This window comes from Pinus tabuliformis, chromosome X, assembly GCF_031772625.1.
Source record: "Pinus tabuliformis cultivar Carrire ecotype Pingquan chromosome X, CPIR1, whole genome shotgun sequence".
NCBI classification, from domain to species: Eukaryota; Viridiplantae; Streptophyta; class Pinopsida; order Pinales; family Pinaceae; genus Pinus; species Pinus tabuliformis.
The window spans coordinates 1,162,618,334-1,162,635,929 of record NC_142308.1 but is presented as its reverse complement, the minus strand read 5'-3'; the positions used below and the strand labels follow the sequence as shown (position 1 = coordinate 1,162,635,929).

Sequence of the window (17,596 nt, the reverse complement as noted above, 5' to 3'; positions counted from 1 at the left end):
GGGGTGGCTAGTTGTTTTCGAGAATCAACCAGCCACCCCTGATGGGCGGACAAGTCGTCGGGGTGGCACAGGGTGGGCGCCACAGCACCACCCACCGTGGGTGGCTAGTTGATTCTCGAAATCGCCTAGCCAGCCCCGGGGGGCGGGCGGGCCACCGGGGTGGCGCGAGGTGGTGCTACGGCGCCCACCCCAGTGGCCTGCCGGCTCCCCGGGGGTGGCTGGGCAATTGCGGCACCCACCCCTCACCACCTCGGGGGCCCGTCTGCCCCCCCCTTCCCTGCACCACCCCGGTGGCCCACCCACCCCCGGGGGGTGGACGGGCCATCAGGGTGGTGAGGGGTGGGCACCGCAGCATCACCTCGCGCCACCCCAGCGGCCCGCCCACCCCTCGGGGGTGGCTGGGTGATTTCGAGAATCAACCAACCACCCTCGAGGGGCAAGCAGGCCTCCGGGGTGGCGCGAGGTGGGCGCCACAGCACCACCTTGCGCCACCCCGATGGCCCACCCGCCACCCTCGAGGGGCAGGCAGGCTGCCGAGGTGGTGAGGGGTGGGTGACACAACACCACCCTATGCCACCCCGGTGGCCTGCCCGCCCCCCAGGGGTGGCTGGGCAATTTCGAGAATCAACCAGCCACCTCCGGGGGGCGGGCGGGCCTCTGGGGTGGTGCGGGGTGGGCGCTGCAGCACCACCATCTGACACCCCTGCGGCCCGCCCGCCCCCCGAGGGTGGCTGATTGATTCTGAGAATCAACCAGTCACCCTCGGCGGGCGGGCGAGCTACCGGGGTGGTGCGGGGTGGGCGCCGCAGCACTACCCCGCGCCACCCCAGTGGCCCGCACCCCCGGGGGGCGGGCCGGCCGCCGGGGTGGCTAGGGGTGGGCGCCACAGCACCACCACTCGCCACCCCAGCAGACCGCCTGTCATGGCCCTACACCTGCGGTAGTCTTTCAACCGCTTATAGCGAGGTGCGGCACCACCGAACACTTTCTTTTCACCAATACTTATGTTCGTGGACTACGCCTAATTCACTTTCGCCTACTTAGTTTGTGTTTCGCAACCAAGTATTATTATGTCTTTAGCCTTTATACCAATGAACACCCATACACATTCATTATCAACAGCATTAACCAAGAGAAATGCACAACAGTATAAAGGGAGGAGCAACTCCCTGCAATATGAGTCTACCCGAATCAATATATTATACAATCTTTACTTTTACAATGTACAGACTAAGTCCTTGGGAAACCCCAAATTTACACTTAGTCAAATTTTCACATCTTCGGCAAACTCGGTTGCCCAGCTCGTCGGCACCTCCACATGGTCGCCGCACGACTCATCAACCCATCGTTCACCTCGTCGCACGTCTTCGCCGGTTCCCTCTTCGTTTGGTCGCAAACGCCCAAACCGTGTATCCCTGCCCACACGCAGTCCCGCTTGCCAACTCTTGACAAACGCCCAAATCGTGTGCACAACACGTAGTACCGCCTGTCCAACTCTACGACCTCCGGTTCCAACCTCCGTCTCACCTTCGTGCGCACTTGCACGGTGGGCGGGCACTCACCCGAGTTGTCAAGACACCCACGCCAAGTCGCCGCACAAACGCCTCCGCACAATCACCTCAGGCACGCCTTGCCCAACGCGTCCACCTCTCCACCAAGAGTTCTTCACCAAGTGCAACACACTAGAGGAGCGCATGAGCTATGCGCTCATCCTCCTCAAAACTGTGCACAAGTGAATCTACTCCCAAGACCAAGTAAGAAGTGCGAAGTTGGATTGATGAAATGAACTCCATCGCACGCACATATATAGACTCCATCGCATGTGGGTGGGCTGCCCAGCCGACCGCCCACCATCGCACATACACACCCTTGAATGTTTGTTTTTAAGTCGGCCTTACCCACCATGGTATGTCGGCCAACCCTTCATCGCAACCCTCCAACCGTGTGTATAAACCATTGTTCATCCATCGCATTGTTTTCCAAGTGTCGCAGGTTTCGTCGCAAGGAGCTCGCAGAAACGTCGCATTTTCTCCGCACGCCCGGTTCGTCGCACCCGCCCGTCGCACCATCGCACGCCCGTCACGCGCCCGTGCACGGTCACCCGGCGCCCAACCGCACCGCAGCTCTAAGGACCTTACATCCTCTTCCACCTGAAATCGTTGTCATCCTCGACAACATATCATCTCGGTAGCCATCCACCAAGATCATCACCATCCATGATGTCAACTCCTCCCATACTGCAACCATCATCGCAACATATATAGAGCCTCATCTCCATCATATCTCGACTTAGTGACCAACTGCCACCAAGCTCACCATACCAAGGTATGCACCTCAATGGTATGCTCTCCATCAGATATCATCTCGATCCATGATCATCGACCTCTCTGCCACAATCTCCATTGCAACATCTCGTGTCATCCTCATCATGTGTCCCCATGTGAACTGCTGCCATGATACTCCAACACAATGCTAACACATCTCTACACATTGTCGACCCCCATGTCTGAACTAGTCGGATGGCCAATCCAACTGTCACGCTCAATCATGAGAATGCAGATCCTCATGCCACCATCAGTTGTTCCTCAAGACATCCCGTCACATTCTCAACTCGATCAAGAATCCATCTCCATATAAGTGTAAGCCATGCTCAGGTCCATGAAGTAGTCCTCATCTCATCTGCAACATGCTGTCCAAAGTAGTTGAGTCTTGGCTCAACCCATGCCCAAGTCAAGGCATCATCATCATCGTAACTCCATCACTCCAAAGTGTCTCATATCGATCCTCCACATCAAGTCACTCTTCCAAGCCATGCCCATACATGTACCTTGAAAGTATGCATCCCATACTGCATCAAAGTCTCTTGACCTCAGCTCCTCAATGCATCAAATCCTCTAAGTCCACCATGTATGAAGTCCCTAAAAGTCACAACAATCTCATGTCATCATAAGCTCCATAATCAACTCACAAATCCAACCAAGTCCATGGCCTTGTTGTACAAGAGTGCACAACCTCTCCATCAACTCATAAGTAATAAGTCTCCATGTCACACTAGCAAATCCATCCGCACAACATCCCTGCCTTGGCACTCTTCCTTGGATGTCCATGACACCTCTACAAGTGCTCCCACACAATGTCCCTGCATAAGACTGCCATGCTTCATGTCTCCAACCTGATGTCCATGACTATGATGCCCATGTAGTCAACCAAGTAGACCCATCACAACAATCGGTCATCCTCATCCAAGCTGCAATCTTCGGTTTAGTGAAATCGGTCACCCAACCATATCATCATGTCATGAGTCCCTCCATCATAGCTCCTCCACCAAAGTGTCCACCAAGGCTATCTCTTGGTCTCGGCCATGAGAAGTCCACCCAAGAGTGTGCCCTCCAATCTGTCCATGAGTCATGCCGGGCACTTAGCCATGTGGCTAAAGCATGACCCATTCCTCCACAATGATCATCAAGTTCCACCCTTGTCAAGGGCCTTTGCACCTTCTACCATAAGGTCACAAACAACCCCAACAAGTCCTGCAACAATCAACAATCCTTGCTCTTCATCATCATCATCATGAGGCTCTTCCTCATTCATCCATGTCTGCAAACTGCACGATCCTGGTCCAACTTGATCAATCTCAAGTTCATCCTCCATCATGGTCATGTCTGCAACATCTTCAATCATCACGGCTTCCTCTTCCTAGTCAGCACAATCTGCAACTTCATCTTGCTCCATTGTCCAACCAAGTTGAAGAAGTTCATCTTCAACAGTTTTCTCCAAGACTTCAAGTTCCTTTCGGATCCGGGGCTTCTCTTCCTTCAACCTCTTCAACCTATATAAGGTAAGCAAGAGCTTCCCTTCACCTTCTCCCAAACTTGCCATGCCTTGTCGTTCAGCTTGGTCCAAGCACTAAGCTTCACCTCTGCTAAACCTGCTTCCACTGTCACGAGCAACCCTACTCAAACCGAGTCTTGAAACTACCTTCAAATGCTTCAACACCTGAACCTTGTTCAAGCCTCAATATCACCTGTCATCAACTTCCAAGTGTATGCACACTTGCTTCACCCAGCTTCCTGCAAGACTTCTCCAAGTCTTCAGACCTGCTCTGATACCACCTGTCATGCCCCTACACCTGCGATAGTCTTTCAACCGCTTATAGCGAGGTGCGGCACCACCGAACACTTTCTTTTCACCAATACTTATGTTCGTGGACTACGCCTAATTCACTTTCGCCTACTTAGTTTGTGTTTCGCAACCAAGTATTATTATGTCTTTAGCCTTTATACCAATGAACACCCATACACATTCATTATCAACAGCATTAACCAAGAGAAATGCACAACAGTATAAAGGGAGGGGCAACTCCCTGCAATATGAGTCTGCCCAAATCAATATATTATACAATCTTTACTTTTACAATGTACAGACTAAGTCCTTGGGAAACCCCAAATTTACACTTAGTCAAATTTTCACAACTTCGGCAAACTCGGTTGCCCAGCTCGTCGACACCTCCGCATGGTCGCCGCACGACTCACCAACCCGTCGTTCACCTCGTCGCACGTCTTCGCCGGTTCGCTCTTCGTTTTGTCGCAAACGCCCAAACCGTGTATCCCTGCCCACATGCAGTCCCGCTTGCCAACTCTTGACAAACGCCCAAATCGTGTGCACAACACATAGTACCGCCTGCCCAACTCTACGACCTCCGGTTCCAACCTCCATCTCACCTTCGTGCGCACTTGCACGGTGGGCGGGCGCTCACCCGAGTCGCCAAGACACCCACGCCAAGTCGCCGCACAAACGCCTCCGCACAATCACCTCGGGCACGCCTTGCCCAACGCGTCCACCTCTCCACCAAGAGTTCTTCACCAAGTGCGACACACTAGAGGAGCGCATGAGCTATGCGCTCATCCTCCTCAAAACTGCGCACAAGTGAATCTACTCCAAGACCAAGTAAGAAGTGCGAAGTTGGATTGATGAAATGAACTCCATCGCATGCACATATATAGACTCCATCGCATGTGGGTGGGCTGCCCAGCCGACTGCCCACCATCGCACATACACACCCTTAAATGTTTGTTTTTAAGTCGGCCTTACCCACCATGGTATGTCGGCCAACCCTTCATCGCAACCCTCCAAACGTGTGTATAAACCATTGTTCATCCATCGCATTGTTTTCCAAGTGTCGCAGGTTTCGTCGCAAGGAGCTCGCAGAAACGTCGCATTTTCTCCGCACGCCCAGTTCGTCGCACCCACCCGTCGCACCATCGCACGCCCATCACGCGCTGGTGCACGGTCACCCGGCGCCCAACCGCACCGCAGCTCCGAGGACCTTACACCGCCCGCCCCACAGGGGTGGCTGGGCAGGCCGCCAAGGTGGCGCGGGGTGGGCACAGCAGCACCACCCCGTGCCACCCCGGTGGCCTGCCCACCCCCCGGGGGTGGCTGGGCAATTCTGGGAATCTCCCAACCACCCCCCAGGGAGCAGGCAGGCCGCCGGGGTGGTGACGGGTGGGCACTGTAGCACCACCACGCGCCACCCCATTGGCCCGCCCACCCCCCATGGGTGGCTGGTTCATTCTCGGAATCAACCAGCCACCCACAGGGGCTGGGCGGGCCACCAAGGTGGCTCGTGGTGGTGCTGCGGCGCCTACCCGTCGCCACCCCAGTGACCCGCCCGCCCCACCCACCCCCCATGGGTGCCTGGTTCATTCTCGAAATCAACCAGCCACCCACAGGGGGCGGGCGAGCTGCCGGGGTGAAGCGTGGTGGTGCTACAGCGCCCACCTCTCGCCACCGTAGCGGGCGGGCCATCGGGTGGCGCGGGGTCGTGCTGCGACGCCCACCCTGCGCCACGCCAGTGGCCCACCCGCGCCCGGGGGTGGCTGGTTGATTCCAGGAATCAACCAGCCACCCGGGAATCAACCAGTCACCCCCAGGGTGTGGGAAGGCCGCCGGGGTGGCGCGTGGTGGTGCTGCAGCACCCACCCCATGCCACCCCGGATGCCCGCCCGCCCCCCGAGGGTGGCTGGTTGATTCTTGAAATCGCCCAGCCACCCTCGGGGGGCGGGTAGGCCGCCAGGGTGGTGAGGGGTGGGCGGGCCGTCGGGGTGGCGCGGGGTGGTGCTGCAGCGCCCACCCCTCACCACCCCGGCGTCCCGCTCGCCCCCCGAGGGTGGCTGGGCGATTCCGAGAATCGACCAGCCACCCCCAGAGGGCGGGCGGGCCGCCGAGTTGGCACAGGGTGGCTGGTTGATTCTCAGAATCAACCAACCATCCCCGGGGGGCGGGCGGGCCTCCGGGGTGACGCAGGCCCCCCAGGGGTGGCTGGTTGATTCTCGGAATCGCCCAACCACCCCCGGGGGGCAGGCGAGCCGCCGGGGTGGCGTGGGGTGGTGCTGCGGCGCCCACCCCTCACCACCTCGGCGGCCCGCCCACCCCTCGGGGGTGGGCGGTCCGCCAAGGTGGCGCGGGGTGGTGCTGCGAGGTGGGTCGTCGAGGTGGTGTGGGGTGGTGCTGCAGGGTGGGTCACCTAGGTGGCGTGGGGTGGGCGCCACAGCACCACCCCGCGCCACCCCAGCGGCCCACCCACCTCCCGGGTGTGGCTGGTTAATTCCGAGAATCAACCAGCCACACCTGGGGGCTAAGCAGGCCACCGAGGTGGCATGGGGTGGGCGTCGTAGCACCACAAAATCAACCAGCCACACTCGGGGGGCAGGCGGGCCACCGAGGTGGCATGGGGTGGGCACCGCAGCACCACCCCGTGCCACCCTGGCGGCCCGCTCGCCCCCCGAGGGTGGCTGGTTGATTCTCAGAATCAACGGAATCAACCAGCCACCCCCCGGGGGCGGGCGGGCCACCGGGGTGGCATGGGGTGGGCACCGCATCACCACCCCGCGCCACCCTAGCGGGCAGGCCGGTGGGGTGGCGCGTGGTGGGTGCCACAGCACCACCCCACGCCACTCTGGCGACCAGCCACCCCCGGGGGGTGGTTGGGCCGCCGAGATGGCGCAGGGTGGGCACCCACACGGCGCCCACCCCTCCGGCCCGCCCGCCCACCAAGGTGGCTGTTGGGCAACTCCGAGTCATAGCCAAATACTGACTTATGATGCTGTTGTGAGAAAACTAGCATATGAAGACAAAGAAGAAAAAGGAGAGATAGTTAACATTTATCAAAAACCACAATTATTGATTAACTATCTTATAGACATATGTTCAAATGAAGGAGATTGGGTTCTGGATTTATTTTCTGGCTCAGGTAAGTTTTATTATATGGAATTGCATTTCAATATGTTATTTTTTAATTAATATGTCATTATACTAATTTACTTCATAATTTCTTTTGTGCTTGATAATTAGGTACAACACTAGCATGTTGCCTTCAAAAAGGAAGAAATTGCATTGCAATTGAAAAGATCCAATACAATGAAATTTCATTCAGCAAAGAATTAATGCTCTTCAATTTCTTCCAGATGTAATGTAAGAAATTGGGTTGAAGAAAGGGGACTTTAGTGAATCACGTGTGGCAAAAAAGGAAAAGGAACCCCAACCACCATTACATGGAATGTTTGGAAAGACATACATTGGGAGATTCGCAGACATCAATGATTCATTAGAAGATGAAAATGAGCAAAAGGAAGCAGAAAATATTGTAGAAGAAGACAATGATGAAACTCTAGAGGACGAAGAGTTTGGATTATGTGACATTGTTGATTAAATTTAAGTTATGCTTGGAAATCAAGCTCATTTTTTGTAATTATTAATTAGTTATTCTTGTAATGTTTTGACTTTGACATGTTATGAGAAGAATAAGCACTCAATTAAGGTTGTTATGCGTTCAATATTTGTATTATGTGATTTTCGCATTAATTTTTATGTTAGTCATTATTTTTTGAAAAAAGCAGTGATTATTATTTTTTTGACATGAAATTCATAAAAATATTATTATTTAACCATTTTTAGTTAAAATTTTCCTATAAAAGTTGTGATGTTGACATGTCATCTCTAGCAAAAAATTATCAAAACGTGTAGTTTTTTAGTTATATTTGTGTTAAAAATGGTTATTTTTATGTCAATTGTTAAAAAACATTGTTTTTTAGAAGCAATTATTTCATGTGGATTGAAAAATTAATTAACGCTGTATAAATATGTAGAATATCGAAAATTCAAAATATCGACCTTTTTCTTTAAATATGCAAAACAATAAAAACCTCACTACAAAAAAATTAAAATTAAAATAAAAACAAGAAAATATGAAGAAAAATACCACCTCAAAAATTATTAAATTTACAAAATAATTATTTACATTTCATACATTAGAAAATAAAATAAAAAATAAAAAAGCCTTTTAAAAAAAAGGCCTAGTGTAGAATTACCACTTTTTTAAATCAGCATTAAAAACACTACCATTCTAAAACGCAATGTACATAAAAAAATTTACAGTGCCAAAAATTATGCTCTAAAAAAACCATGTGTGTTCTACATCACCCCTTTTCCAAATCGGGTCACTTTTTTGCTATCTATACAAAACGGGTAATAGTATGAGTTCTCGTTTCAAAATTTACATTGTTAAATCTAGAAAAGATTGCAGCTCATGCATGAACGAGACACTAGTGGTTGCATTGTCAAAAAGGAGAAGAAAAGGAGCATGAAGAAAAATTATTGTCAAAAAGAAAGTGTTCAATCAAATGAGACTTGTTCTACACCTGATTCTTATGAAGGAAAATTAACTAAAGAGAAAAATGAGCTTGACATAGCCTTGGCTGAAACAAAAATCTTGAAGAATGAGAGCAGAAACTATAAGAAACTGGTTCAAATATGTGATGAAATAGAACATAAGATCAAGGAAGAAAGTGTTAGTGTGGAGACACAACTTGAAGAGCCAAAGAGAATAGAAGGGATGATGAATAATCATCAAAAGGAGAAAGAGGTACAAAGTGAAAGATTAGAGTCTGAGATCATTTCAGCTAGAAGAGAGTTAGATGAAAAGAACAGGTGGTGTAAGTATCTAGGAGAGGAGATAGCATTCATGAAGGACCCATTAGGAAAGAGAAGTAGCTCAAATAAATGATAGAGGATAATGAAGCAGCCCTGAAAACACATGTAGAAGAAGGGGCAAGTAGTGTGATTAACAAGGAAACCAACAAAGGCAAGCAGTGGAATCAAAATGGAAGGAATTAGTGAAAGAAAATGCTATTTGAAAAAAGGCCATTTGCTTCTAGAGAGGAATAAAGCAAATTTGGAATATCCCAATTGAGATGTTTTTCTCTCATGAAAGATATCAAATGTTTTTCTTGTCATGAACCTAGACATGTAGCAGTAATATGAAGAATAAGAAACCCAATACTAATCAACAACATATTCAATAAAAAAGAAGGCTCCATCAAGCAAGCAAACAAAAATGACAACCATCCACCTGGTACACAAACAATTTTTATGGTTATTGTTACTTATGCAATGGATTTGGACATAAAGTTAATGGATGAAAAGTGTATGAAAAGAGATGTATAAATGACTCAAGAAGATATAAACCTTTTCCAAACTTTCTTGGTCATATAATATGCCATTTATGTTGCAACCTTGGCCACAAAGTCAAAGATTGTAAGTTTCCATATACTCTAAAGACTTCTAGACAGAAGATGGAAGCATTTCCAAGAAGAACAAACAATGAAGGAAATGAATACAATAGCAGATAATCGACTAAAGTGTGGAAGAGGAAGAAAAAGGAGTGGCTTGTGACCTCATTCAGTTGAAGTCAGCTTGGTCTCTGGGGGAGATATTCATGGAAGCAATGAAGAACTTGTTCTAACTTAGAGTAGCATTGTTTCAGGGGAGAGCACACTCAAAATGCATTGGAAAAATAACAAATATGAGGAGACTAAAGTCATGAAGTATGACAGAGGAATTTTCTATATAAATGATTTTGACAAGATATCAGATAATGCTTGAAGTATGTAGTTGAAGAACTTGAGGACCTAAGAGTGGAAAATTGGAGGTATCAATCCTAACTCTATATATCAGCAATGAAATAAAAAGAAAGAGTGCTTATTATTTTTTCTAAAAGAAATGACTGATTAAAGGAAGCCCAAACTTGCATTCCTGCCATAAAAACATATTTTGAAATGAAACACCATTTAGAGAAACTATGAAAGACAAGTTATTTTGTATAGAGAAATAATACAAAAAATTGTGTATAGCCAAACTATGCAGAGAAAAAGCATACAATGGAGACAAAGATTATGGTTTTACAGTAATTCTCTATAGTAGAATCAAACAAATCAACAAAAATAAATAAATACTTGAGGGTTGTAAGCTCACTACCCATGGATTTACATAAATGGTGAGAAATAGAATTTTAAGGGAAGAAATGCCTCACACTAAGATCATGCAGAATTACACCATGTGTGTGATGAATTTATCTCCAAATGCAAGAAAAAGGATTGCCAAATATTTCTTCTCCCACTTTGGAACGGTCGAAAGCATTGAAATGGAGAGAACTAGAAGGAGACTCGTGTTGTTTTTGTCACTTTCTAGGAGCCCTATGTTGTCTAAACTGCTAATCTGTTGAGCAGAGCAACCATAATAGATCAGAGAGTGTGCATAGTCAATTAGTGGAGAAGTAACCATGACTCAGAAAGTAGTTACTTCAATGTTATCCAAGGGGTATGCTTTGGAAAAGGATGGGTTGAGTAAAGAAAAGAAAAAAATCTTTCGAAAAGACTCGTCAAGTCTCAGCGAGAGCTACTAAGGTTGTATCTTTGGGCAAGAGAATTGGTATAGTTCATAAAATTAGTGTTGGTGCAGAAATTGTTGGATCTATTGAAAACAATTATGATGTCTCAGAGAGGACCAAGTCAGTGCTAGTAGTAGACCAACAATATGTGAGCAAGGTAGGAACAATAGCAAGAACGAAGGTGAAATTTCCAACTGGTTTACAAGGACACGTGGAGATTGCATAAGGAGTTGGTGTCGAAGTGTAACTGGAACGGGCCATTAGGATAGAATGTTAGTGCAAAATAGAACATTACAATACAGTCTAGCAGTTGTAGTTGAGTGTTACCTATAAAACTTAGCAAGAATGAAGGTATACTTTACACAATTTGAAGGCAAACAAAATGTTGTAATAACAATGTAACGCATGCATTATTTTATAACCATTGGTTACATTACGGAATGGAATTATTACCACAGTTTGAAATTTGTGTTAGCTAACAAGGTAGGATGAAGAGTGTTATAAATTGGAGAGCGATCAATGTTTATTATATTCCGGTGAAATATATGGGTGTTAATGATTAGCTACTCAGTATTTAGCTCAAAATTAAAAGTTCTCAGATTGGCTCTAAAACTATATGGTTGTGTTCGTCTCATCAAGAAGATTGCAATGCAATTTGTTTCATAAAAAATAGAGTCTGAATGAAGGAGAAAAGGCATGTTGTTCGTTTTTCTAAACAGCTAAAAAAAATTGTACAATGGGATAGAATGATGACATGGCAGTCCAGTTAGCAGTCCAATCAGCAAGGGGAATCTTCTGCAGTTTTTTCCCAATGGGGCTGTGACAAGTGTCACCTCTAGATTCACCAGTTTTGTAGTCCATTCAGCAAGGGGAATCTTCTTCAGTTTTCGCCCAATGGGGTTGTGACAAGTGTCACTTCTGGATTCGCCAGTGTGGTTGTGTGAAAGGGAAATTGCCTAGTTGGCTCCAAGGTGGAATTCGAATTTATTTTTATTTAAATATTATTATTATATATATACACACACATATATATATAGTTATTATTTATATTATATATATATATATATTTATATATATATATATATATATATATATATATATATATATATATATCTATCCGCATATATATAAACCTTACAAATTTCCAAAGGAATATGCAAATGCGCATTTTAATGTGTAATGGTATAATTCCAAAGTTTCGAACTATGGGTGCGAAATATATATTAAAAACTGTGATGGGGGGAGGGTTGGTTTGAACTCGTGACCTCCCCCTCCTATTTTCGTGCATTACCATCAAGCTATAGTGGACGAATTTTTATGGAGGGTGGTGCGCAGTCTTTTAAGCCATAATTGTTGACCGACGGCGGAGAGGAGGGAGCCAACCCCCTCTCCATGCAACCACCAACTCAAAACCAAGAGCCAGTGGAGGGCTTAGCGCTAATCCCACTTTCATTAACTTCATTCCAGTTAAACATTAATTAATCATGCTTAGAATTCGGATTAAGTTGGTTGTAGATTTGGTGGTGCACCAAATTAGGCGGAAACTGCTAGTTTTGGCGGACTTAACTGGAGTCTCTCCAGATTTAGCAGAGGTTTCCTAGGAAAAAATGAATGAAGCATAACTTGCTCAATTTTTGACCAAATTGAGATTAGAAAGAAGTGTTATTGGCTAATTTGGACCTTATGAACACATTGGTGCATGTATCAGGAGCCATAGAGCTTTGTAAACAACATTTTTTTCCACATTGAGCTAATACAGAGGCCCAAGCCATGGAAGCTGGACCAAGGAGATGTAGCCCAGGAGGGGTGAACTCCTTCATCAAAATACTGTGTTAATGTGTCTCTTTGATGGTTTGCTACACTGTACATTTTTGTTGTTCATTATTCATTTTCTGAAGCTATTTTTCTCATGAATGTCTTGTTTAACTTAAGGAAATTTACATGTTTGTAAGAACCAACAACTAAGGAAACCTCAGCACAAAAAGCAAGAAGCAAGCACATGTTTATAAATCTGTAATTTTTATTAGCACAACAAAACTAATCATACAAAAACAGATCAAGTTGGCATCATAGCAAAGGTTTAATTACTTGATTGCTTGAGTTTGTGCAATTAGGATTTTAATGGTTGGAAAATTGTGATGCTTACAAGGTTAAAGTTGCAGAGAGGAGAAGGGAAGCTATTGGTTACAACTCCTGAGGTAATGCCCAAAATAAGGAGAGCCACAAGGCCACAATCTCCAACACCCAAAGTTCCAATTCCAGCTGCACTTGAAACTCCTCAATTTTTGCCTTCAATTGAGATTGAAGAGGTACAATCAGTACAAATTTCTGAGCCTGAATCCATAGCCATTATGTCTGGAGAAAGAGAGCCTAGAGGTACCTCTTCAGAAGAGGAAGAATTCAAGAAAGCTTTCTACACTTTGACTAAGATGGTTAAAGTCCTCTATGAAGAGAAGAACACTAGAATGGCTGGGGAGAGTTCTAAACCTCCACATGGATAAGGAAGCTCAGAGGAAAAAAAAAGATGAGAAGAAGGATTCCAAAGGGAATGGTGAAAAGTCACCTCCATCTCCACTATCCTCATCATCTTCACCATCTCACACAGCATCATCTTCCACTACCACCAATGCCCATACTCATTCCAAAACCCCAAAAGGAAAAACTCCATTACTGAAATTGGACATAAAATTTGAACTTCCCATGTACAATGGAGAAGTGAATGCAGAAAAGTTAGACAATTGGATTCGACAATTGGAGGTATACTACAAAATTCAGAACCTTCAAAAAAATGATATAAATATCTATTTGGCTTCCCTGAGGCTAGAAGGTGTTGCACTAGTTTGGTGGGAAGAAAAGACTCAAGAGGAAATGAGAATCCATGGTGAGATATCTATCGCTTGGGTTGAATTTGTTTCTACAATTAAAAGACAATTTTATCCTTTAGCCTATATGCAAAAATCCATTATGAGTTGGGAGAATTTTAGGCAGCTTAAAGGCCAAACAGTCCAAGATTATACACATGAGTTTAGGAAAAGGGATTTTTTATTAGGATTGAATTTGAATTCTCAAGATACACTGTTTAAATATATTGGGGGTTTACATTCCTATCTTAAACACACTATTCTTATGTTCAATCCAACTAATTTGGATGAAGTATGTGTGTGAGCCACGCATCTTGAATCTAGAGGAATGAACACTTATGAAGAGGATAGTAATAAAAAGTCACCTAAGGGTAAGGAGAAAGAGAAAGGAAGAAAATGGAAGGGAAAGAAGAATGCAAGTGTGAAGAAAGAAGGGTATAAAATCACATGCAAACAATGTTCCAAAGAGGGGCATGATGAAGCCCACTGTTGGAAACTGCATCTAGAAATGAGACCAAATAAGTTCAAGAATAAAGGGAAACAGAAAGCAACTGCTATAACTCAAGAAGATTTAGGTTCTGAATCAGGAGATGAAAACAAAATCACTATCATGGGAATCAAAGGAAAACAAGATGTTGCAAGCACTAGTTCACAAAACTGTAACACTACTACTACTGCGGATGAAAAGAGATGAATTGAGTTATTTCATGTTAGGGTCATATCTAAACACACCAAGATTAACACACTCTTTGATACTGGGTCACAAGCGAATCTAATCTCTGAATACTTAGTCAACAGATTGAATCTTGAAACTGTACCTCACCATAAACCATACCCTTTGGGATGGATAACAAGAGACACAAGTTTACAGGTTACAAGAAAATGTTTATTTAAGTTTGCAATCACTACAAATTTTATTGACGAAGTAGAGTTAGATGTGGTACCGCTTGATATTTCAGGTGTGGTGTTGGGTAGTCCATATTTGTATGACCAGAAAGCAGTCTTTTACCGCCATGAAAACAAGTATCACTTGTTCAAGGATGGTGTGGAGTACATAGTGAGAGCCCATCACAAAAAGCTGAACATTTCTTTGGTTAATGCAGGGGAGGAAAAAAGACTAGTGAATTCAAGTAAAAGTTTAGTACTTCTCATGTTCAAGCCAAATGATGATATTGTTTATGAAAATGTTGTTGCATGTAATGAAAGTTTCAATTTTGATTTGGTTGGTTCAGTTCATCAAAGTGATGAAGTATTTCAGGTTGTGAAAGAATCGTCCTTCAAGGAGAAAGAAACTTCACATGAAATATCTTTGCAGCAAGAGGTTTCTCTTTGTGATGTTAGCATGCAAGGGTTGACAAAATTGCAAAGTGTAGAGACACCAATGCAATGCAAAAGTTTGTTGAACAATGGGCTCATTCAATCATCCCTTATGCCATGTTGTACACCGATGGTTATAGTGCCACAGAGGAATGGTAAGTATTTCAAGAAAGAGAACAAAAGGAGTAGTTTTCGCCAAAGAAAAGTTGTAAAAAGAGGTCGGTGCAAGAATATACATACCACCAAACAAGAATGTTTTGTATGTATTTTAATGTTGTATGTTCTTTGTAGCACTTCCATTGCATACATGTATTTGAATTATGGAAAAAAAGAGTCCTTTCTTCAAGAAATTGTCCACTTGGGTGACATAAACATGTTGAGAAAGTTTTCTTATTCACATGTCATCTATGAAGGAAAATTGTTTGATGTTTTGAAGATATCAAAGTACAAGTTGGGATTCACTTCTTTGATGCATTTGGACCATGATATTGGAGGAGGTAAGTTGAAGGCAAGCCTCTCCAAGTTGGATGTCATTGTTGATTGGTCAACGCCCAAGATCCTCATTTGATAAGAGGTTTGTTGGGAGTAGCCCAATGTTGGAGGAGAGTTGTTGTTGACATTTCTTCTTTCGAAGCTCCTTGTCATGCATTGTCATGTGTGTGTAAAGACTTCCAGTGGGGAGGAAAACAACAAGAGGCATGTGTTGCTTCAAACCAAAAGATCAGTTCAATTCTTTTTTATGCTCTTTCAAACTTGAAAGGTTCATTTGAGTTTCATGTTTTTGCAAGCAGCTTCACCATCTTATTTCATTTAGAAGATTTCAGTGGTGTAAAGATTAAGTTGCAGCGATCTATGCACTTTAATTGGATGGATACTTGTCAAAATTTTCACTTGGTTCGAAGGTATAAAAGAGGTATAAGAAAAAAGTTCATTGTTATGCCTTTTAGGCCTATTGGTTATGTAACTATTGTATTCATGCATCATTATGTTTTACATGAAAGTTATATTCAGAAAATTTCATACTTTCAAGATGTACAATCGGGCTTGAGTCAAGCAAACCAAGTAGTGAAATTTGTCATCCATTTGCATTACATTTTGTTATGTCATCTTGGTAAGAAGGATGTTGCTTTTGATGGTGACATGGACAAAACCATGATTTTCTATGAACAACTAAAAATGGTGCAACAAACAGTGCAAGATCAGCTTGAAAAGGGCAAAGACAAGTACAGGTATAGAACGGGGTCCTCAAGGCAAGTGAACGTTGATTTCCTTAGAGAGGAGCTCAAGGAAACAAATTCATCAAAAGCCAATTGGATTGAGCTTGAAAAGGTGAAGGGGTTGTACACTCATCTACTTGTCAGATAATAGTATCTTTTGGGGTCCAAAAGGCTTCTAGTGGGGAGGAATGATCAAGTGCTCAGTATTTAGCTCAAAAGTTCTCACATTCGCTCGAAAAATATATTGTTTCGCCTAACTCGTTAAGGTGATCGCAACACAATTCATTTCATCAAAAACAAATTCCGGATGAAGGAGAAAAGGCCTATTGTTCGTTTTTCTAAACAGCTAAAAAAAATTGCAGAATGGGACAAAATAATGACATGGCAGTACAGTCAGCAGTCCAGTTAGCAAGGGGAATCTTCTTCAATTTTCGCCCAATAGGGTTGTGACAAGTGTCACCTCCGGATTCACTAGTGTTATTGTGTGAAAGGGAAATTTCCTAGTTGGCTCCAAGGTGGAATTCAAATTTATTTTTATTTAAATATTATTATATATATTATATAGTTTTTTTTTTTATATATATATATATATATATATATCCGCATATATATAAACGTTATAAATTTCCAAATGAAAATGCAAATGCGCATTTTAATGTGTAATGGTATAGTTCCAAAGTTTTGAACTATGGGTGTGAAATATATGTTAAAAAATGTGACGGGGGAGGGCGGGTTTGAATCCATGACCTCCCCCTCCTATTTTCATGCATTACCATCAAGCTACAACAAGCGCGTTTGTATGAAGGTTCGCGTGCACTGTTTTAAGCCATAAATGACCGATGGCGGAGATGAAGGAGCCAACCCCCTCTCCATGCGACCACCAACTCGAAACCAAGAGCCAATGGAGTGCTTAGCGTTAATACCGCTTTCATTAACTTAATTTCATTTAAACATTAATTAATCATGCTTAGAATTCGAATTATGTTGGTGGCGGATTTGGTAGGGTGCCAAATTAGGCGGAAACTGCCAGTTCTGGCAGACTTAACTGGAGTCTCTCTGGATTTAGCAAAGGTTTCCTAAGAAAATTTGAAAGAAGCATAACTTTCTCAACCAAATTGAGATAAGAAAGAAGTGTTCTTGGCTAATTTGGACCTTCTGAACACATTGGTGCAAGTACTAGAAGCCATAGAGCTTTGTAAATAGCATTTTTTGCACATTGAGCTAATATAGAGGCCCAAGCCATGGAAGCTGAACCAAGGAGATGTAGCCCAGGAGGGGTGAAATCCTTCATCAAAACATTGTGTTAATGTGTCTCTTTGATGGTTTACTGCATTGTACAGGTTTGTTGTTCATTATTCATTTTTTGAAGCTATTTTGCTCATGAATGTCTTGTTTAACTTAAGGAACTTTACCTATTTGTAAGCACCAACAACTAAGGAAACTTCAGCACAAAAAGCAAGAAGCAAGCACATGTT

The 17,596-nt window shown here is 44.5% G+C and overlaps 1 pseudogene; it reads left to right on the top strand.

Moving 5' to 3' along the window:
* Nucleotides 1-10,360: 10,360 nt before the first annotated feature.
* On the top strand, nucleotides 10,361-10,952 carry LOC149144029 (binding partner of ACD11 1-like; annotated as a pseudogene).
* The last annotated feature ends 6,644 nt before the right edge of the window (nucleotides 10,953-17,596 follow it).